This window comes from Mauremys mutica, chromosome 13, assembly GCF_020497125.1.
Source record: "Mauremys mutica isolate MM-2020 ecotype Southern chromosome 13, ASM2049712v1, whole genome shotgun sequence".
NCBI lineage: Eukaryota > Metazoa > Chordata > Testudines > Geoemydidae > Mauremys > Mauremys mutica.
Window position 1 is genome coordinate 5,077,718 of NC_059084.1, and position 18,391 is coordinate 5,096,108.

General features: G+C 45.9%; 1 long non-coding RNA gene across 1 annotated transcript; it reads left to right on the plus strand.

Moving 5' to 3' along the window:
- The first annotated feature begins 2,801 nt into the window (after window positions 1–2,801).
- Window positions 2,802–17,852, plus strand: LOC123347182. The gene is made up of 3 exons (XR_006573068.1): window positions 2,802–2,940; window positions 15,683–15,894; window positions 17,411–17,852. It is a non-coding gene; the product is annotated as an uncharacterized LOC123347182 (long non-coding RNA).
- Window positions 17,853–18,391: the final 539 nt, after the last annotated feature.

Here is an 18,391-nt window from a genome sequence, read left to right on the forward strand (position 1 = left end):
CTAGCCAGCCTTCCCATGTGATTCTTGTGTCACTGCTTTTGAGGTGTGGGTAAGGTGACTATTTCCCAGTCTCTTTGGATGAATGAATTTCCTTTGGATTGTTTATTATAGAAATAAGTTTTCTCCCTGGAACTGTGATGGGTCAGATTCCTATGGAGCTATGCCGATTAACACCAGCTGAGGATCTGGCCTGACTGCTGGGAAGCACCTTTTGAAGAACGGAATTTGGATGGAACGGTGAAAAAAATGCGAGTTGGCCCAGCTTCAGGAGATAGGCCTGGTATTATCCACATTGCTGTTCTCCACCCAATGAGCTCTCGCTGCTATTGAGTTAACCTAAATACAAACATGACAGAACCAGATGTACTGTGCATGGCCACCGTATACGCAAAGGCCAGAGAAGGGCTGGGTTTGGCATTTTCCTTAGCAGGGAGGCAGGATTCTTATCTCCCAGCATTGCTAAAGTTGCTGCTGGTTCCATATTTCAGCAACGCTAGCGCTGCCGCCAGGGCCGGCTCTACAGTTTTCGCTGCCCCAAGCAGCGCACTGAATTGCCGCCACAGGCGGCGGGGTCAGTCCGTGCGCTATTAGGGCGGCAGGCACGTTTCCACGGAGGTGGCAATTCGGTGGCAGCTTCTATGTTTAGCTGAAGCCGCAGCGGACAGCTAAACTTAGAAGCTGCTGCAGAATTGCCACCACCGCGGAAGCGCGCGTGCTGCCCTAACGCACACGGACTGCTCCCGCCGTCCACGGCGGCAATTCAGCGTGCTGCTTGGGGGCAAAACAACAGGGACTGCCGCCCCTTGCAGATTGCTGCCCCAAGCACCAGCTTGGAATGCTGGTGCCTGGAGCCGGCCCTGGCTGCCGCCGTAGAACCGACTTCTCAGCAGCAAAGCTCAAGGGGCTTGTGGGCAGAAGGGTCTGAGCTTCCCAGCTGTCCAAACATAGTGATCCATGGGATGAATAAAAGCCAGTGAGCAGCAGCTTGCAGGGAGACGTGTTCAGAATGACAAGGTGTTTGTTTGGTTTGCTTCTCATCTCATGTAGCCATTTGCTGACAGTGACCTCGAGGACTGCGTTTGTGTATTCAAAGAAACATATCATCAGACATGCCTAGGCAATTGCCCCCTACTTGGTCCAGCAGTGCCGTGTGGACTGATATGCCACGCATGCACCTATTGACCGGAATGGAACACTATCAGTTCCCATTTGGTGGCTTATTCCAGATTGCATGTGTTTTGCAAGGGGGTCATTTCCTCCCCTTAATCCTTTTTTTTTTGATGTTTGTGTTTGAGAAAGAAAAACCAAACAAAATACAAAATCTGCTTAGAGGTCCCTTTGATTTTATTTGATAGTGGGGTTTGCAAAAGCAAAACCAATCTGAGTCCCCGATTAAAGATCTGGTTCAAAAACAGTTCTGCACAGATAGCGCTCATCAAAGGACCATTCCCTAGCTGTGAGCTGCTCAGCTGATAGAGATGGATGTTGACTGAGTCTTTGCATTCCTTGCAGTATCCCCCAGGAGATCAGAGAGCCTCAAACTCTTCAAGGAAAACATATGGGGCTACTGCGAGTCACGCCAGCAAAGGATCTGGACCATTAACTTTCCCTATGTTTATATTGCTATACTCTTGCTAAAAGGATTTGTAAACATATTTTAATACTCATTTAAAATAACACGACATCATGCTGCAGGTGACACACAGAGGAGTTATTTTGTAAAGCCAGAGTCTCTCAGGTAGGGTGACCAGATATCCCAATTTTATAGGGACAGTCCCAATTTTTGGGTCTTTTTCTTATATAGGTTCCTATTACCCTCCACCTCCTGCCCCCATTTTTCACACTTGCTGTCTGGTCACCCTACTCTCAGGAATAGAGCTGAAGGAATAATTTGTTTTCCAGTTTGGGTGACGAACCAAAAAATCCAGGAAAAAAACCAGTTCAGTTTGAACCAAAACTGAATTTTTTCAATTTTTCTTGCCAAAATGAAACCAATGAAAAATGTTTTCTTGGGGTCAAATGACACATTTTATTCGAGTCAAACAATTTTTTTCTGTTTTTAATTTTGTTTTAGGTCAGTGCTGGCTGTTTTTGAACCTTTTGTTTGTTTGTTTTCAATTCACTACATTTCTAAATGAAATGCTGCTTTAAAATGCAGAGTCCAAAAGTTTCATTTTGAAATGACTGAAATGAACCATTTCAACTTTTTTTCCAATATTTTCCCCATTTATTTTTTTTTGGGCCAAAACTATTCACCAAATTCAACTTGAATTTGAGAATAGTTTTGGTGCCCTGAAAAATGTTGGTTAATTAACTATTTGCCTAAAGATTTTCACCCAGCTCTACTGAGGAGTTGCTAGTAACTATCTCATGCCCTGAAGGTATGATCAACCAATAAGGATTTGTTGTAATGATAAGCAATGCATTTATTAGATGAGAGTGTTGTCACTTGGCTATCGCTGGCTGAGTCACTCCTTCCACAGCCTGGCTGGGTGGGTGGTCTGCTCCTAGAAGTTCCTGTGACAGAGATGATGAACACAGTCATATCTTTGTGACTATTGTATCAACTTTGTAAATGTTATCTGCATTTTCCTGAGACGGACCTTGGAACCTGAAAACATCGAAGATGATTATATTGAGATGTGCCAGTGGATGTGGGCTCCTAGAACATTCGTAGATCTTTGTATCATTATGTGTTATATGTATTTTGTGCTCCTGGGTGTTGGGTGGGTTTCCTGTGGTATCTGGAATCACTAAGAAATTGTTAATGCAAATTCCCACTGCTGGTTATGCAGATACCTGGCCTTTGACTCAGCCGGGATGACTGGAAGGACCTCATTTTGATCTAACAAATGGACAAGAATCTTTGGCCAACCCTGCTGAAGGGTTTGAAGGACAGGATCCTGCCAGATTCTCCAAAGGAAAGATGCGGTACCTCTGGTAAGCTTAAGTGTGCATTTAGATCTTTGATTGTTTTATGATCTGTTTTCTCTGTAATGCTTTTGTCCTAAAATAAATTTACTGTGCTCTGTGTAAGGCTGCCTGGTCTCTGGTAAATCACAGTCTTAGTCCCTGTGAGAGAGTGGAACTGCAGGATCTTAGCTAAGGTCAGACCTGCTGAGATAATCACAGTGAATGACAGGGGGCTGCAGCCAAAACCTGTTCAGGGGGAGAGGGACTGCCAAGAGAGTATGGTAGGCCTGTGACCTAAGAGGTCATCCTTTGAGCAGACCACAGAGTGGGTGAGAGACTCAGTTACCCCAACACTGTTGGCAGCCTCTTCCTTTCTTGTTGAGCTGATGACATTCTAGTTGAATGTTTGTGCCACGTGCAATTCAAAAATTCCTTTCCCCCGGACCCACTGTCAGATCTTGTACTTGACATAGGAGCTCAGAGAGTCATAGAGTTTAAGGCCAGAAGGGACCACCAAAATATCTAGTTGGGACTCTTGTCCATCACAGGTCACTGACACCACCCAACACCCCATGATAAACCCAGCAACTGAAATTAGACCAAAACACTACCACTCACAGGAGACCAAACTATTTTGTGCCACAGGCAGAGAATAGGAGGAACTGAGGTGCCCCACTGCCTGAGGTCACTGAAATGATAGGGAGTTAATTATGTGAGGTGTACCCAGCTGATCCCAGCAAGTGACCCTCACTCTATGCTACAGAGGAAATTCAATGTTGCAATAACAATAAAAATCCTTTTCTATTATCAAGGACCTTGTACAACTGTCAGTGAAACCTCACAATACCCTCGAGGAGCAGGGAAGTATTTCATATCTGGATATTACAGACTGGGAAAGCCAGCTGCAGAGGGGGTAAGTGACCTTCTCCGGGTCACTGATTCAATGGCAGAGCTGGGCATAGAACACAAGGCATGAACCATCTCTCTGTGTGCAGGTGCACAAGCAGGCAATTTCTGGGGAATTCATTTTAATTAACTTCCCAAGTTAAATGCAATTGCAGTGTAGCTTGACAATAACACTCTCCATTTATCGTCTCTCAATAGCCACATGCAAGAAATTCAATAAAGAGTTTTTAGCCATGGCCCTGAAATAGTAGAGGGTGAGGGGAGGCTTTTAGGGCCATCCCTCCATCAGCTTGGAACTTCAAGAGGCTTTTAATGGACTGAGAACTACTTTTTAAAGGGACTTTAAGAATAAAAGTAGAGCTTTTATTGGAATAGACTTATTGTCCCGGTGACTTTCTCTGGTCAGCTTGCACAGTAAAAGATCCAACATGGTGCTATACTTTTTATGCAATCCCCTCATTTAAGGCATCAGAGGCATTTAGGTGAACAGCAGCAACCAAAATGGCAGAGTGCTCTTCAGCTGCTGGCAGCTGTGCCCTGGATCTGAGTGCCAGCTGTGTAGTGAATGCCGATGTATGGAAACGGGAGGAAAACATATAACATGATGGCAGAAGAAAATATTCCCACCCCCCAACACAGAGCAACATTGTATAGGGGCCAGGGAAACACACAGTTGTGTTCTACGGTACCTGGCTGGAAGCACATTCCATGGGAAACAAAACAAGAGAAGTGCCCTCAACCGATCCAGATCCTGTTCATGGGGTTGGTGGTGGATCCATTAGTGGTCAGCCAGGAGGTTTGGGACTGTTAGCTGGACCATTGCAGTGAGTTGCCTATAAGATTTTCTTCTCATGATGCCAACAAACACATGAAAAGCAGAACAGCTGACTTGGGCTTTAAGACTTGGAGGGTAGGTCCCTCAATGGCCATTAGCCAAGAGAGTCAGGGATGCAACCCATGCTCTGACTACCCCATAATCTCTGACTGCCAGAAGCTGGCAGTTGTCAGCTTGACAATTGCCCTGTTCTGGTCATTCCCTGTAAGTATCTGGCACTGGCCACTCTCAGAGACAGGATACTGGGCTGGAAGGACCATTGCGCTGATCCGGTTTGGCTGTTCTTATCTTATGATATGTGTCAAAGCTGCAGGCGGCAGGGGCCTGATCCAGCTTTCCTTGCAATCAGTGAAAAGACTCTCATTGACTGTAATGGGAGTTGCATTGCGCTGTGCATAAAGAGCTTTGCCATAGTGGCCAAGAGTGGCCTTATAGGGGGTGAAGCTAACAAAAGCTAGCACATTCCAAAAGGTGAGTGTGGACAGGGCACACTGCCTTTAACGTGTGCTACACTGAGCGGGAGCTGAGCCTCCTTACAAGGCATTGACTCATGCACAAGCCTTGCACAAACGAAGATGTCTGCATTCCAGTGATGGCATATGGGGACATAGCCAATGTGCCGTGTACTGGAAAGCATAAAAGGAACATGCATCTGGTGTCTGTATGTACAGTCCTTTCATCCTACTGCTGCTTAACCCAAACTCCTTCTTACTCAAATTGGGGGTTCCAGTTCCCACAGATTGACTTGTCCTCTCCCCCGACCCCCCATTGTCCCTAACAAAGATCTTCCCTATTTATCTATGTTAGAAGTTTCTGAAACTTTTCTTGCAAACAGGGTTGAACAGTATCACAAATGCAATATTTATAAGCATGCCTAAAAATGTGCAGTGTGCATAATGGGTCAGGATTGATCTACTATGTTATTTCAGGAAACACCTACTGCAGAGAGAGACAAAAAGAACAGGAACTCAGATAAAACGGGTCAGGAGGATCCCAAAGGACTGCCTGGGGAAAACAATCCTCTCCAGAAATTAAAAAGTCTTTCAGCTGAAATATTAGTAGATCTCCCTGAGACAGCAGCACATTACCTTCAGAGGATGAAATGCACCCAGCAGGCTAGCTGAATATTCAGCCCAAAGCCAAATGAATACATTTTTTAATGAGTAACCTTGGGACAGGCGAACTGATCTTGCTAAAGCATAGGACTTTAGAAGAGAGCGCAGAAATATGTGAATTACTACTGTGTGAGATTCAGTTACTCATAAAGAAGCCAAATCTGAAGTTAACGAGGGGGGAAAAAAGTTGGGGGTGGCAGATTCTAAACCTGTAACACCCTTGGGGATGCAGGGTGGTTAACACAATGAGTCAAGGGTCTGGCTTTTTGCTGGCTGAGTCCTAGGTTCAAAGATGACTCATGGTCATACGTAGAAGTCATCTTGGTCATCTTCATCTCTCTTTGAGCGCATCAAAAGGGCACTGCATAATTCAGGAACTGGTGTTCCCTTCGGTGGAGAGGGCTGGGACTGGGATACAAAATGGTGTCCGGTCAGGGCTGAAGTGCAAAGGCTGAGCTGTTTACTGAGCTTCAGCACACCTGCTGTGCTATACCTGGGTCTAGGGACGTGCTGTGGAATGGCTCCCTCACTTCCATGGGCACTGAGGCCACCACAGTTGACGTATCAAACTCGTATGCTGTGTAACATGCTTGTACAGTGTGTCTTGTCTCTCTCCGGTTACTGATCCAAGGAGGATAATAGCCTACTACTTCTAGCACCGAATGGAGTTACTTTTTTACATCTGGGGATAGAAGTGTTGAAGGTCCTTGTTTCACGCCGAGGCATTGGGAGGCAGCATACTGATGCAGGGGTGTACCGGGGTGGTCACCCGCTCCTGCCTAGAAGGGCTTGAAATCAGCCCTGGGAGAGGGCTGAGGCTGTGTGAGGGCTGCTGCGAGGGAGAACAGCAAGCCTCAGCGGATTGGGGAAACAGCCACAGCTGGGGCCACACCCCAATCAGACCATCGCTGGCCTTATAAAGGCCAGGGAAGCCAGGAGCTAAGGCCACTCTCTTGAGGGAGAAGGGCCTGGCTGCCTAGAAGCTGAGGAAGGTACCTACAGTGGCGCAGGGCTGGGGAAAGGCTAGAGGAGCTGGGGAGCTCCAGCCTGGAGAGCCCCCAGGCTGCAGGCCTTGCTAAAGGCCACGACAGTTACTGGGGCTACAGGGGGTAGCGTGGGGTAGGCAAAGGCAGCAGGTCCAACCCCCCCTTTGCCGGCGATGAATGGTGTGTACATTGCAGTCTGTGAGCGGGGGCTAGATGCTGACTGGCAGTAGCCATATACTGAGGTGAGGTGGGATACGAGGTTGGGGGGGTCCCTGGGGAGGGGAGACCCATATCTGTGGGAGTACTGCCAGGGGGCACCGTGGTCCGGGAGGAACATGAGGCCTGTGGTGAGTGGGACTCCGGCCTGCAGAGGGCGCTCCGAAGGCTGGAAAAGCTAATTCCCAGGACCACAGCAGGAGGCGCCGTGCCGGTGAGTCGCCGCATCGCTACAAGGGGTCCAGTTTAAAATGCGTTTCTTTGCAAGGCAAGCAGCCAGAACACCAGGGAACTCGGTCAGAGTTGGCTGGCGTTCGAGGCTCTGCAGGGACGTCTCCTCTTGCACAGGCACTAGCACTTGTAGCACCCCCGTGCAGCCCTTCTGGGCTCTGATGCCCCTGTGGCAGTGGCACAAGTGTAGCCGTGACCTGCCCCAGCCCCAAAACCCCTCAGCACAGCCCGGATAATTCTATCCATGCAGCAAACCCTCTCTGTGTGCTGCATGGCTGGTAAAACACTAGCACGCTCAGATACTGAAAGGGCATGTGGCGCATGTCTAATATGTGCCTTTCGTTAATCACCGCGTCTGTAACGTTCCTCAGCCGTTCTTGTAATGTCTGCATAATTGTTATGGAATTATGGACGACCTTTCAAACATGACTTTGTAAATACTTTCCCCCAGGCCTTTGCAGCAGGTTAAAAGCATCCAGTCAAGAAGGAATGCAAAGGGGCAGAGATAGGATCCGTATTTTACTGCACCCAGTGTAGAATCTAAGCAGTGGGAAATGGGTGCTGTGGGGCTGGGGATGTGGGATTTGGCCTAGAGGGAGGGGAGAAATCATGATGCTAAGCCCCTCGTCAGAGAGGTGGGAGCCTGCTGGGAGAAAAAACCCCTATCTTGGGTTGCAGGAGGACAAACCCACTGAATTTAGGGAGGGAAGAGGTTGGAAATCACTGCTGTGCATGCTTGTTCCAGTGCTATTAATACTCATTTTATAGCAGAGTGTGTTTTATTGCCGGCTTCTGGAGCAGCAGTAAACATTTCCAGCAATACCGAGTTGTACTGCTTGCTCTCAAGAGCTCTCCACTGCACAGCGCAGCCCTGTGTTCCAGTTGGAGAGTGGACAGCTGCTATGCCTGGCTTTTCAGAAACGCAGCGGAAAAGAGCTCCAGCTGTCTCCTCCTGGCTTAGCGGAGTTTGGAGAGTCCTCCAAGCGTTTGGTTCTGTTCCACTTCTCCTTGTTAGGTTGGGGCAGCTGCAGAGAGGAGCAGCTTTCCAGCAAGGAAATAACAACCCTCTTGTTGAGGGGAAGAAGCTCGCGCCTCCCCTCCCACCTAAATGTAAAGTGATTTTTGAGTGCAGATTGTAGACGACCGCCTTCCCGCAGAGACGCGCTTCTCTTTCGCTGGCTCCCACCAAGGTGTTCGACTGTTTTCAACCTTGGGATTATGCCATTGTGCTTTCAGCTCCACGTTTATGCAGCCAGGTTACCCAGCGGAGTGGGACAGCTGTCTGACGCTCAGCCCGTCCCTTTGCAATGGCTCAGTTCAGCATTAGCTCTGGTTTCTCTCATAGACTTTAAGGTCAGAAGGGACCATTATGATCATCTAGACTGACTCTTCATGGACCCTCTTCACAAAATCTCACTGCAAAATGCCGTTGAAACCAGTATGTCTACTTAGTAGTAGCAGTAGTTAATACTATTAATAGTGTTTATTTCTATTGCCTTCCTGCCCAGGAGGCCCAGTCCTGGAGCAGGATCCCAGTGTGCTCGGCACTGTGTAAACACAGAACAAAAAGAAGGCCCCAAACCCAAAGAGCATCGGAGCTGTGATTGCAGCTTAGGCAGGCCACCCACATGAGCTTTAATGCAGCTAACACAGCCGTGAAGATGTGGCAGTACATATTCGGGCGGGCTCCAGACGGGCTTGTGAAGCTCATGCCAGCGTCCATGCTACTGCGTCTTCAGTCTCCTTTGCTCATCTCTAGTTGTAGATGGAAAACGTGAAGATCACATGATTTTCATATGCCAAGAAATTATACTGAGACATTGTATGGTTACAGGTCAATGAACAGGGTCTGCCTCTAGTTTTGTGTGATTTCATTACAAACATTTCACTTTATACATTGGTCAGAACCGACCCGGCTATAGTAGGGTTGAGAGGCCTCCGTCATTAAATCAAAGCTCAGCAGCGCCTCCCCCAGGGAACAGCCGGGAATCCATGAATTTCCACGGAATGTAAGTCAGGGCAAAGACTGGCTCTTTTGCACTGTATTCTCCACTGAAGAGCTGATGGGCAGAGTTCGAAATGGAGCCCTTTCTCTGTGCTCAAACACTGCCTCCTTTGAAATTCAGTTCTCTCCTTGTAAGGATCTTGCAATGCACTTTCAAAACGGTGTTAAATCTCACGCAGCCCTTGCCTTGTGAAAGTTGCCCCAGCCTATCTCTCTCCATTACCCTGCTCCAGCCAAGTTCTCAGTGCATCTTTTGTGGCATCCCCACATATTGAAAGTTTCTAGGCTTGAAGGGTGATTTTTTTTGGGAGGGGGGGGGAAGGGAGGAAGGAAGGACTGGAAAATGGAGTCTCTAATGGAAATCATATGGAATCTGAAAGATGGTGTTCACTGCCATACATTTAGGCTGAGTCTTAGTTTTGTGGTCACTTCAATGTATTCCTGTCTTGCAGGGGGTAATTCACTTGAATTCCTGCAGAAAGATGCACCTATGGAGGCCAGTTAGCTGGGCTAACGTGCTCCAAGTACTTGCCAAATGATCTGACCTACTCATTTATTTACTCCCATTTTACAGATGGGGCAAGTGAGAAACACAATGGGTAAGTGGCTTACCCAGGGCTATGCCAGACTTAAGAAGAGAACCCAGGAGTCCTGAATTCCATTCCCCTGCTTTAATTGCTACATAACACTGCCTTGGTGTGAAACTTGAATGAAAGCACACGTAACCATGTGAAATGTCGTGCTTTCCCTCTAGTAAATTCTGCCACTGTGGGCTTGTCTTTGGCAAATTTTTTTGCACTGCTATAATTTCATTAAATATCCAGGTAACCTAGCAACTGCAAGTGCAGATAACATAGCAATGTGGAATCCGAAAAACATATACAATGGTACAGTGTTTTGGTAATGATCAGCTGGATGGCTTTTGTCTTTCAGCAAAGGCATAGAATGTATTTTGCTACATAAAGAAGGCTTTTCTTACAGTGGGTATTTGGGTTAATTGGTGCTTAATTGTAGCAAAGCTGACCCGGAAGAATCAGAATCTGGTCTCTGAAGATTCAGATATTGGCATATACCCGACTACTCAGTGTTTAGTGAGGGCAAATGCTTATCACGATGCTGAAAACGTGACCCTGCTATGTGAAGGTTTCCTTCTCCTTTTAGGGAATTAAGTTGTTTTGGGGAGTTCCTGAGGGCTACAGTTTAAACGTTACCTCTAAAAATGAACTTGCTCCATCACACCTTTAGAACCAGATTCTGCCACCTTTGCACTGAGCGGTTTTAATCTGGGAGTAGTTCCTTTGAAATCAGATTGACGCTGAATTCCATGGGACTGCTCAAGTAGTAACACAGTACTCCCTGTGAGTAAGAGTGGCTGAATCTGGCCCTTTGGTATTTACCCCTGAATTTTTGTGCTCAGAAGTCATTTAGGGGTGCAAATCTGGGTAAAGATCCTGCCTCTCACTTCCAAATTACAGCAGCACAAAGACGGGGGAGGGATAGTTCAGTGATTTGAGCATTGGCCTCCTAAACCCAAGGTTGTGGGTTCAGTCCTTGGGGATTTAGTTGGGGATTGGTCCTGCTTTGAGCAGGGGGTTGGAGTAGATAACCTCCTGAGATCCCTAGTAATCCATGATTCTATGACAGCAATGGGTCTGACGTGGGAATGTTATATAGTTCACTTCCATGATGCCATTCAGTGTGGACCTTAGCAAAGACAAGACTGAGCTTCACATATAGTGGACATACTCATCTTTCTTCTAAAGATCTGACTGACCCTAGGGGTATCCCCATTTTAGGAATAAGGCATATCATTGGAATAGATAAGAACTCTATAACACAGCTGATCTTTTTAAGGGTGTCCGCTTTAATGGAGGTTCAAATACAGGGGTAGCTTTCTTGAAACAAATTATGTAACAGAGGAGTTTCACTTTTTAAAGAATCAGAATCAATGACCTTGTAATGCATATAGATTAGAATGTCTGGAGGAAAACACAGACAATAGGAGAAAAGAACAGCATTCACATTGGAAATGACAGATGCTCATCATATAATATCAATATCTGATTAGTAGACAAATATCAATGAACAAATTAAGGTCTATTCTCTAGAGATGTGTATGCCGGAAAAGTGTATAAAGTGTTGTTTTCACATGAAAAAGTAGAGTGAAGTAAAGGCTGCATGTTTCAGTGTGATTTGAATGGATTGGCTGTGTGCATTGCGGCTGGTTATCTGTCAGAAGTGCAAGGGAGATTTTATGGCAAAGAGAGGTAGGGTACTGTAGCAAGAAGTTTGGACAGTAAGGTATATGAGTGAAGGATGGCTTATCTGCTGCTTTCTCTGATGTTAAGTGATGATGTCAGGGAGATTTATACTTGAACAAACTTAACTTTACCCAGGATTTTGTTTGAGGAGTAGATTGGCCCGGACTGCATACTTTCGCCCTCCTCTTTTCACCTCAGGGGCTGGGCTTTAAACTGAAACCCTGGAGATGCAGAAATAACTCTAGCAGCAAAGAAATATAAAAATGTATTTGTATCCCTGTGATCCCCTTGCATGTCTTGCATTACAAGTAGAGAAGACCACCCAAGTAATTTACTGTGCAGTCTCTCAAGAGCAAGCTGACCCCTGTAAATTGCTGAAAGCACACATCTTTTGAAAGACAGCTCAACTTTCTCTAGGATTTACTTTGTTATCCTACCTCCACCTGCGATTCTGCCAGAAGTTAGTAAGACACTGAACGTTAATCTTCAATATACTCAACACAGCCACTTACTGCGCTGTATATAACAACACCCTGAGCATGTCCACAGGGACATCAGCTGGGAGGTGCATCAGCAGAGAATCCAGCGCCCCTTTGTGGGTGTCATTAATGGAACAGAGCAATGATGCTGCAAGGGCTAATTTAGAAACACACACAGACACACACACACACAAACTATGTTAAAAGAACATTATTAGGGTTGCAAGGTCAAGCACTCAAAAGTTAGGAAATGTCAGAATTAAGGTTGCTTATGGAAAAAATAGTATACGATCCTGGAATTAGAGACCGTATCATAATATAGATGCACAAGGGGGTTGAATTAAGGTTGCACAGCCAGGATTGGTTATTGCTGGGTCCTATAGAACCTCTCCATTCATAAATAAAAGATGGGGCAGGTTAAGAGAGAAATGCTGTACTGTCATTGGCTGGTGAATACCAATGTGTTTCTCCTCTGTACTTTTAAACCCTAATAAATGCCTTTGAATGTATTCTTTTGGTTCTGTGTGTGTACAGTGCCTAGGACACAACAGAGTCCTTGTCTGTAATGCTACTGCAGAACAAATAAATAATAATAATAATAATTAATAAATACCCTTTTACACAGTGGCCTAGTGGATAGAGCGCTGCACTGGGACTCTGGAGATCTACTCAGCCACTGGCCTACTGGGTGACCCTGGGCAAGTCTCCATGCCTCAGTTTCCCCATATGCAAAGTGGGGATAATGATACTAGCCTCCTCTGTGAAGTGCTTTGTGATCCACTGCTGATAAGAGCTAGGTGTTATTATGTAGCAGCCCAGTCAGGGCACAGAGGAAAGCCTCCCTTGAGACACTAGCTACAACAGGCATTCTTTAAAGTGACCATTCATTATTTAGGCCTGGCTGAAGCCTAGACTCCATGAGAACTTTCTACTCCACTGCAATAAAGATGCTGAGATTTTGCATGATGGCACCTTCATTTAATTCAATGAGGAAAATAGCAGAGCATGCTTTACTACTGTGACTTGAGTGACGAAAACATGCATAGGTATATACATCTTTCAAACCCATTCTTCAGCATCCTTTTTTCACACCCTAATTGGTGGGAAGAGGCCTGGAGAACACCACTGTCTGGCTTTGTAAGCTGAGCAAAAGGAACAGCGCCAAAAGCACCAACCATCTGTCGGAGAAACCTTCCTTTTTTCTCACTGTTCCTTGCATTATTCTAGCCTTGCAGAAGGTTCACTGGAGATAAGCTGGGACTGAAGAGCTGGCTAGACAGTAAGAACAAAGCCATATGATACTTGTCACCATGTAGGATTTTTTTTTAAATTAATATTCTGGCATTTTGCGCTCTCTCGTTTGCATGTTTTCTGTGAGAAGGGCCTAAGGGGAAAGGAGATGAACTCCATGTTTTCTGCACCAGCATCACCTGCTGGGCTTAATGGGACTGGCAAACTGGGTAGTGATTTCAGGATGTGTTATGCAGGAGACGGGTAGAAATTATATACAATCCATGTCTCAGAATGTGGGATTTTTAAAGGGCTGCCTATATACTATTTGGTAATGGCTCATCTTCCTGTAGGCCTGATTGACATAATTGGAAAAATGAAGGCCAGGGAAGGCAGGCATAATGGCAGGATTTACTTAATCATTTAAAAATAGCAAATGTACTCCAAGCATTGTGATGAAGATGAGATAAAACCTTCCCTAGGCGAATCTTTAAGCCTCATTGTCTGTGTCATGTCTGGTGCAGGCTTTCACACCAGGCAATTCTGGAGTGTGAGGTATGTAGAAGTAACTTCAAGCACTTTGTGAAATCCAGTCTACCTATTCCTCACAATCAAAGGCTGAAGATGAATGAAAATTAGTTGAGAGCTCATTCTCCATGTAATATTACAGAGGAGGAATCTCAGGAAGAGATAAAATGCAGCTTTTGGTGTTCCATTTGTGTAATACAAAATGAGAGGTGGGTTTATACCAGAATCTTAAACACAACGCCCTTTAAGATTTAGGGCTGGGGGAGGTACTGAGTCAAACTTTCAGAACTATGACTGTCCCTAAGGCTTTGGTTCCAAGTTAGGTAACTAAAGGGGCTACCTCCCTCCTCCCGTTCTCATGGAGTCAAATTCTCATACGAATAGTTGAGCTCATGAGATTTTGGCCCGACCTGTCAGAAAACGTACACAGACAGATGATCTGAAGAGACTTCCACAGTTCGGCTAGTTTTTTATTACATCATCTGCCATAAAATTTTGGAGCTGTTGAATCTGAATCTTAGCACTGATTCAGCAACAAACCAGAACCCTGGCCTACACCTTCCTCCATGGGATACCAAAAGCCGGACCGGCCACAGTGACAGAACTTCCCCCCGTGAAGAAACTTTGCAAAGATACAGACTGAATTTGTAGTATCACGAACACATGTATGAATTAGCCACCTCTTCTGAAAACTTCCCAGCTAAGCTCATCTTTCATATGCTGTATTGTCGCTTTCTGCTCTGGCCCAAGTCTCCTGTCTGACGTAAATATCTCCCAGCCTCATTTTGTGCTGTTTCTAATTCTGCATAGGTAACTCTACAGTGTATTGGAATTTGAATAGGTATCTATCTATCTATCTATCCTGAGACATATGGTCAAGTGTAAATTTTTACCCCAAAGGATGAAGGAATAGAATCGATTGGCTAGACTAGATTAGATTGGGGAAGGCAGTGACACCTTCACACTGGGCACCCTTGGAGAAATGCCAAGGATCAGCTGCATGAAGATAGCTCCAGATGGTCCCATAGGTTCTGAGACATACACTGGCAGGACAGTCGGAGAACGTTGAACTGGCTACTTCCTGGTTTGTACCTGGTCTATGAATTAGTAGAAGTATTTTTTTGGTAATGGTTGCAGGCTTCAGTCAGGGATCAGGACCCTACTGTGCCTAGGTTCTTTACGCATATAATAAGAAAGAGCTTCCAAAGTAAAGGGCATTTATCTCTTGCAGCATTTAATTTTCTATGGACATATATGAGATAATCTTGTTACTGAGTAATTGGAAGATACATTTTCACTCCAAAAGGTGAAGTGGTTGGGAGAGGCTGTGCAATGGATGGGGAATGAATTAGACTGGCAGAAAGAAGAGAGAGTTTTCTCTTGTATTTATAGTACATTCTAAGCTGTGAATTTTCTGGATAATTTTTATATCTCACCCTGGATTTCTTTCTTCTTTGTTTTTCCCAATTAATTTCTGTTGCTGCCAGCAGGAGATGAACTGAAAAGGGTTTTCTATCCCGCTCGTATAAGAAGACTTTTCATCTCCAATGTGGTCTGCAAAATCAGCTTGCGAAGTCACATAACACCATGATTATCCCTGTTTTACTTGTGGAGAAACTGAGGCAGAGAGGTTAACGACCTGTCTAAAGCCACAGGCCAGAGTCCATACTACAATCAGGATTAGAACACCAGAGATCCTGGCTCTCAGGGTAGTGCTCCGTCCACTAGACCATGTAGCTTTTGCTCATTGAGTGGCTAAGGAACAATTTTTGAAGCTACCCCCCACAGTAGAAATCAGCTGAGTTTTCATAGTCAAAGTGGAATCCTTTGTGCAGCCTAAGGAACAATGCACCATATTTAAATAGAAATATTACTATTGTCTTTTTTTTTAAGCATCAGATTAATGTTTTGCCATGTACCTGTCATCTTAATTATCTGCTCACATCTCAGCCGTTGTCTTAATGTCTTTCTATGCAGTGCCTGACGGGGATACCAACTTGCTGCTGCTGGAGAGAATAACAAGGAGGTGAAGGGAACATGTCGTGCCAACAGCAGAGGAATGGGCCAGCTCCCCTACACACCAGCTAGGCAGATTGATGGAGAAGCAGCTAAGAAAATGAATGAAAACTACTCTGCTGAGGGGAAAAGAAAGAATGAGAGTGTTGAGCAGCCAATGGTTTTGTCTTTATGTAGGTTTGATTCGATTTCCTGCACACACACATTTTAAACCAGTGGCCTATGGGAGTGAAAAGGAATTGGCCATTTTCCCCACTTTTAATTTGTGGAACAATATGAAAAGTGTGCAATGACCTTTGAAAGCCAATGAAATGTGCCAGGTTTTCATTTCACAAATGTCTGCCAGTCTCATGTAGTCAGGAGTGTTTAGACTGCTCAGCAGCATGGCACCTGGGCATCTTGGTGGTAGCAGAAGGCGAGTGTTGGAAAAGTTGGCTGATGTTCGTGAATCTTCTGAGTGAAGGTGGGAGAGTTTCCAGAGGAAATTTGGCCCACTTTTCATGGACAGAACACACCATATACAATTTCTTGTAAGTATTTGATGCAAAACTAGATGAAATTCAGCCAGTCAGACTGTCTGTGTAGACCTACCCAGGGTCTCACTTTGAGGGTTTGGGGTCATTCAAACTTCATGGGCCAGCTTTTCAGCTGCATCCTGTATGGACTGGGTTCCACTGGAGAGTAGGTGCTCCTCCCAATCCTGGGGCCAATCTATGCTGACCTCATCCCTGGCATACTTTAGAGCAACCTCAGGACTGCTTTAACCTACACTAGCTATGGCCCCAAGAGGACCTCTGGACCCCAGCAGTGCTCAGATTATGCCTCCTTTTCCCAAGCCCATGCCCATTATCCTGGTGGTTGGAATGGGGAGTGGCATAGAGATGGACAAGATGACCACTGATGATCCAAGGGGGTGGGGGGGAGGGGAAGCTATAAGAAATGATGGGAATGAGTAATCTTGTACCCTCCTTGGCCTACTAACCAGGTGATGGAGGTCGACCTGTCACACCAGCTTGGGACCAGGTTCTGTCACTCTAGATAAAGAGGATCTGGGTACTACGAAGCTGTCCCCTTCCACCTTCTCATTCTCCTCTCACTTGTGCTGGCTGGACACAAGGGTTACTCTTGATTCACACAGATTAGCTCAGAATCAGGCCCTGGAAGTGAATATGTTTCCCCTCTCACCCAGTGTGCAAAGTTTGCAGGGCCTTTTTGGATCTCTACAGGAAAAGCCTGGTATAAATGTTAGCCTGTATTTTTTTAATAGCCAGCAGCTTGGGCCTGCGATATCCTCAGAGGGGCTACAGCTGACACAGACTCAGAGAAGGGGATTGATGACTAAGCAGAAGATACTAATAAAAAACGATCTCCATGGGCAATTTGTGTTCCTACAACGCCGGCTCATAAACTGGAAATTAACAGGGAGACAGAGCTGGTGCTGGAATAAGACTCATATTGCAGAGAGAGGATTAGGTGCCACCAGTAGCTGTGATGGGAGAGAGAAGGAGATGCATTGCTCACTAGTTGCCATCTCAGCTCCTGTCCTTTGCCTGTCACTCCTGTTGCTCCCACTAGAGCAGGAACCAATATATTTGCACTTGCTCATTCAGACTGGGGGAGATGATAATCAAAACTGGGGGTGTCAGAAGGAAAAGCCACTGCCAGAAACTCCCTCTCTTTACTATGCAGGTTGCTCCAGCTCAAGTGACTCTGCTGAACCCCCCTCTGGCAGTGTCCCATGGGAAGAGCAGTGTGGGACAAGGCTGATGCTGTTATAAGAGCAGGATGAGCTTTCGACTCCGCCACCATGGATGCATCTTTGCCCTGCTCCTCTTCCTGTTGCTGTGACTGAAGGATCAACCTCTGCCCCTTCTGCTGCGGCAGAGATTGCATCACCTGCTGCATACACCACTGCAGTTTCTGTCTTTGTTCTTCCCCCTGCTGGTGGTGTGATCTGAGGATCTGACTTTGTCTCTCTGCTACCGTATGATTGCAAGGATCTGTCCCCCACCCCTCCTGCTGCTGCCGTGTGATTGCAGCACCCCTGCCTGTCCCTCTGTTAATCTGCCGAGTGACATCTCTGTGCACGTATCTAACAATAAAGATTCATCCCCTTGCTGCATGGTCTCTCTCAAATAAACCCCCAATGACTCAGAAACTGACTGGGAACCTTTCCAAGCCTCTTCGTTGTTCTGCAGGGCCACCCGTTCACTGCCATTAAAGGGCTAATGTGCTAGGAAGCCTGCTCCTCACTGCGTCTCAGCTCATTCATTTCATACCCATTGGGTTACAGCCTCTTCTCACTTGCAGCTGCTGTTTTTGTCTATCCCCATCAAGCAACAGGCAGTGTCTCCAGGATTATCTCTGGGCCAGGAAGGTGACATGGGCTAAGAGCCAGATTTTCAAAGGTGTTTGGGGCCAGGTCCGCAAAGGTCTTTGGGCACCTAACTTCCACTGATTGAAATGCCTAAAGACCTTTGTGGATCTGGGCATAAGTGCCTAAAGATGCAGCTGAGCCCTGGTGGAATTTTCAAAAATGCCTAGGTACCTAACTCCCTTTGGTTTCACTAGGAGAGAGGTGCCTGTCTGCAGCGTTAGGTGCCTAAATACCCAAAACAACAACAACAACAAAAGGCTCTAATTGGCTTAAAGTGAAATAATTAGGTTCTA